A 5,499-nucleotide genomic window follows, 5' to 3' on the forward strand; every position below is an offset into this window, starting at 1 on the left:
CATGGGATGTGTGAGTGTGTCATTTGCTTCCAATATTTATTTTCTCATAAGTTAAACATTTTTTTTCTTTCTAAACATGAATACATGTGAAATAAAACATTAATATTACACATATATAAAACTTAAACATGGTATTGTATATTTCTTAAACTGGACATAATATAGCTAACGATGTGAGTGGCTCCTAGTAACCATTTTTTCTATAGATTTTTTTTTTATCTCTTCCAAGATGCATAGCATTTGAACCATGCCCCTAGGTTTGTATGTTTGGTGTTTGGATGAGTTCTGTTGGGTTCTTACATGTTATCATGGTCACATATGCTGTAATTTCTAAAGTCTCTGTGATAGTGAGCATCATATATCTTCATTAGCAAGAGTTTCCACAAATGATAATAAACTCCTCCTGAGTTTATGAATATTCATTTGCTTTATATCACCATCAATATTATAGTTTGTCTATAGTAAAATTTTATTTTATATTTATCTAAATATTTCTAATATTTCTTTGGATTTTGAAATATTTATGTTTATTGAACACTTAGATATAGATATTCCCTGTATTAGTTGACAGCTCAAGGCATTAGACTGTGGTTTTTTTGTGGTTTCTGTCTTCAAAAATAAAAAAAAAAAATATATTCAAAAAGGCAGATAAAGTTGGATTTCAAGGGGAAAAAAAGGTTTTGCTTCTAATTAATAAAAAAGCTTATATTTTATACCCTTGAGTTTGTATTGTTGGTATCTTTTATGTTTTGTAGTTGGAGGTTCTTTCAAATAAAATCTAGGGCTTCTCTTAGGAAATTCTAACAGGAAATATATATAAGGAAAATCTCACTTTCCTAGGGATTCAGAAAAGTGAATAATTTTACTAAAAATCATTGTTTAAGAAAATTCTTGAATGACACATTCACTAAAACAGCCACTCCTGTTCCTTAAATGTTGGGACTAATGACACGTTAATTAACTCAGGCTGATTCCTTACTCACTGGCGAGTGAGCAAGATCAAGGCCTCAAAGGCAGTTTCAAAAGTTAATAATGATAAATCGAACCACAGCCAGGGATTCCGTGAACGTCATCAGCTTGTGGTTGCCATATAGTCAGTACTATGGGACTCTCACCTGGGTTAACTCCCCATGCCTTGCTGACCTTTAAGCTGATTGTTTCCTGCCTAGCCTCCACCCTACATAAAAGTTGGGTGATTTCCTCAATAAACAATGTCCTGCTGTGACTGGTGTCCCTGACTCATTTGATTGTCCTACGCCCGGAGGGCTGGGTGTGGGTGGTCAGTCAGCCCTCCCTTTCCCAGTCTGGTCTTCTTGGAGAGTACCCCCTTCTCTTGCCTCTGGTTGAGAAGAGCAAGGGGCTAAAGACCCCAACACTTAAAGATTTACTTTATAATGTTTTTGACAGTGAATTATGCATTCTTTCTTCTGGATTTTGGACACAAAATTATATAGGATAAGATTTGGCAAATCCTAGATATATGCATCATAATTTATTGTTTTCTAAATATATAGTAGATATATAGTAGAGATATATAGTAGAGATAGCAACCAAAGGACATATATTTTTGGAAATAATTACATATTTTTTCTTCAAAAGTTCTTATGAGCATTTTAGATTTATTTATTTTATGAGTCATATTCAGACTCTGGGCCTGTGATGTGCTTTTCTGCACTCTGTACTCTCCTAGCATTAACTTGAAGGAATCTAGGTTGATAGCTCAGTTTCTGGAGTTACTGAAGATGAAAGATGGAAAAAATACATTTGTTTTGCTTCTGGGATGTCTTCCCTAGTTACTCTATTCAAAATGGAGAGAAAATAATTTTTCTCCAGACACATCCTCTATATCAGGAGCAAATCAAACTTTGAGGAGCTTTGAAGGAATTTCATATAGTTCTGCCTCTGGGTAGTTATCTCTGTGCAGCTAAATTGCCATTTAATATCCAGAACTTGTGTTTTCTCATCACTAAAATGGGAATAGTTTTAGAGGACATAGATGAATCATGCTCCTCATGGAGGTCAGTAATACATGTATGTCACGAGTGGCAAGGAGGAGTCAATGAGAGTAATTTGGCCCAAAATCAATTGGCTTTATTTGATGCTGATGACACAATTATTTATAGTTATTCTAACTTTTAGTCACACCAATATCACACATAACTTAATCACTAAATTATTATAAGCCCCGAATAAACAAGACTCACTCCTTACTGAGAGCCATTCCTAAGGTCCACACCTGTGTGACGTGTTTTGAGTCAAAGGGCAGCGACTCCCAGAGGTCAGTCAGGAAGACAGCTCAGGAGATCTCACTGGGGGGCTCCCTCAGGCTGTAGTCCTGATCAGGGAGGATGGTTGGAAGACAAAGGAGGGTGACGAGGTCGTGGCAGTCAGGCCAGGCAGAGACGTCTCAGGCAGGATGAACACAGGCAGCTCCGCTCTCACTTCCACAGGAATGTCTGGGTCATGGTCAGGATGATGGATGTTCCAGCAAGCAATGAGCAAGTCAGTCAGTCCCCTTCGGGCTTGGTGCAAAACTGGCATCATTGGTGTAAAATGGCGACTGGAGCTAGGCTCATTCTGAGTCCTTTTAAATCCTTTTTATCAGACCCTGCCAGCTGGTCTTGGTTCAAGGGAAGTTAGTTACCTTACTCCAGGTCAGTTGCACGTGTCTTCAACTTGGGGCAATGTCACATCATTACCTCATTACAGCACAGAGCACTCAAGTTACTTTTCGCAAGTTGTACAGCACAGAGTCAAGAAGTTGTTTTTTGTAAGTTACACAGCACACAGAATGTCTCACATTTATCTTTGCTCCTTACAGTGTATGTGCTGTGGCTACAGTTGACAAAGCACCTGGGAAACACTGTGTAGTTACTGATTGTTTAACCATTATCTGCCACTTCCATGAATTTTTTTTTCAAAAGTTATAATAACCTTTTCACTGTAGGCATGAATGCCATCCACAATCCCAACATAAAAGATTGAATTTTCCTTGTCTAAATTCCAAATTTGAATTCTTCGGTGGTTAAAGGTGGTACAAATAATTGTGTTTCTTAGAGTGCTTTTACTCTGTGTCCCCAATAAAAGAGTTGTCTGTTCCATGCCTCTATCACCCATGTTCAACTATATTTAGAAATGACCTGGAAATCTCTATTTTTTTCTGGAGGGTTGAGATTACTTCTGGCTGGTGTCATTACTTGTTATAAACTAAACCAGGATTTTCCCAGATTCTAGAAAATGAACCCCATAATCAACCAGGTACTTAAAAGGTTTTGTTTATATGTAATATATGTGCATATTTTATGTATACACATAAGTTCAGGCAAGTCTCTTACCTGCTTTTCTTTTAGGTGAGGAATACAATTCCTTACCTGTATTTCTTCTCAGATCCAAAAAAACAGGAGAGACACTGCCCTGAGTGAAAGCAGGGAGCATTAAGCAGAAAGCTTCCAGAGGTAGGTTTTCTTCCTCAACATGCTGGCCATGGTCTATTCCATTCCAGATAAGAGAAAGCAAGCAAAATATATTGATAATTATATATATGCACACACAAAATTGTAGTAACTCTGCTTTTTTGAGTAAGTGCCACTAATCAAATTCTAAAACAATAACGAAAGTTGTATGAGTTGTATGGTGTAGTGAAGGTTTTTGGACTTTTTAATAGGACGCTTTTTTTTTTTTTTTTTTGTACTGGGGAATGAACCAGAGCACTTAACTACTGAGACACATCTTCATCACTTTTTCATATTTTGTTTAGTGACAAGTTCTTGCTAAGTTGCGGAGGCTGGTTTTGAACTTGCAGTCCACCTACCTCAACTTTACAAGCTGCTGGGATTAGAGGTGTGTTCCACTATTCCTGACCAAAAAAAAAAAAAAATCTTTATTCCAAGCCCACTGGTTTATTTAGTGACTTTCGTCGTAGGATGGAAAAAATATCATGAACTGGCAATTAGGTCTAAAGCCAAAATGCAAGATAAGTAGTTGATTTTTAGTCCTGAATCCTCACTGGCCTGTCAAAACCATGAGACCAAGGAGATAGGTCCCAAACATAAATCTTATTTTTTAAACTTTTTTTTTAGTCAAAAATGTTAAAAGGGGGAAAGGTATGTATGATACATATTTCAGCTCCTATTCTCCACCTGTAACTATTCCACTTGGAGAAAAAATGTGTGAGATAATTTATTTTCATTATAAATCATACACTAAAAATCAGTATTATTTTACTTGATACACAGACAAGAGTCAAAGAAATTTACTCCTCTAATAGTTTTCAAATTATGGGATCTACATAATCTATTTAATTATCAAATTAAAACTATCACATGTAACTATCAAAGTCAAAAGTAAAAATCAAATGTATGTAGTAGTTATCTGATGCATACATGTGCATCTATGCAGTCACACACACAGGTAGATTACATAGCTATAGTATGTTAGCATGATATGTGAGGATACAGAGGGTAAAACATTTGTTGTTGCTGCTGTGTACCTCCTTCTCTGACCCAGACTGTAAGGGTGGGACCCTTCCTTCAGCAGCCATCATCACCACCATTCGTTCTCAGAAGATGGTCTAGATCACCAGTACTTTCTCTGTCTCCTAAAACAGGGCCTTGAAATGGACAAACAACATCTCAGAGACTTGTTCACAAAAATAGATTTTACTTTCAAGGTTACTGTGTAGGGCAAGAAAAGGAAGGAAGGAGAAGTTGTGCTTGTCACTCCCAGTTCTATAGCAAGAAACATACCAGAAATTTTATATGAATGTGTGATCCTCCTCCTGAGCCACTGGGGTTTTTGGTATGTGGCACCATGCCTGACTCAGATAATACCTTTAAAACCTTCAAAAATTACAACTCATCTCACAGAATTCATTTCAGTACTAATTCTTCAGTTCCTTTCAACATACTGTTAGTAAGAAGTTGAACTCTTGTTCACAAAAGTATTAAGGCAATAATTTTTACCCCTTCAGATGGCATGAGGATATTCAAATATACAAAATGTAATTTTGCTTTCTTAATGTTGCTTGAACTAACAGAATAATTCCACCATTTTCCCTACCTTTGTTGGAAACACTCAAAAAAGTGATAAAGAAGCCCTTCCCCCTGATTCCCAGACAATATGTTCCAAGACCCTCAAAGGATTTCTGAAAAGATGAACACTACCAAATACCCCAACAGTGATTTTTTTCTAGGTAGCTGCATTGTTGCCACAGAGTACTAAAGTTAATCCATCCTTCATGTTTTATGCACTGGTGCCTCCTTTGCATCACTATTCCATATGTTTGGGACCATTATTAAGTAAAATAGGCTTATTTGATCACAAACAAGATATTCCAACAATCTGATAACACACAGGTAGTATATACAGTATGGAGACACTGGACAAAGGTATGGTTTATGTCCTCAGAGAGATGGAAGACTTCCTGCTGAGAGGCTGAGTAGTGTGCCCAAGGTCACATGCTGTGATATATGAGAGCCAGGATTTGAACCCAGGCAGTCT

Source organism: Sciurus vulgaris, assembly GCF_902686455.1.
Source record: "Sciurus vulgaris genome assembly, contig: HiC_scaffold_292_arrow_ctg1, whole genome shotgun sequence".
NCBI classification, from domain to species: domain Eukaryota; kingdom Metazoa; phylum Chordata; class Mammalia; order Rodentia; family Sciuridae; genus Sciurus; species Sciurus vulgaris.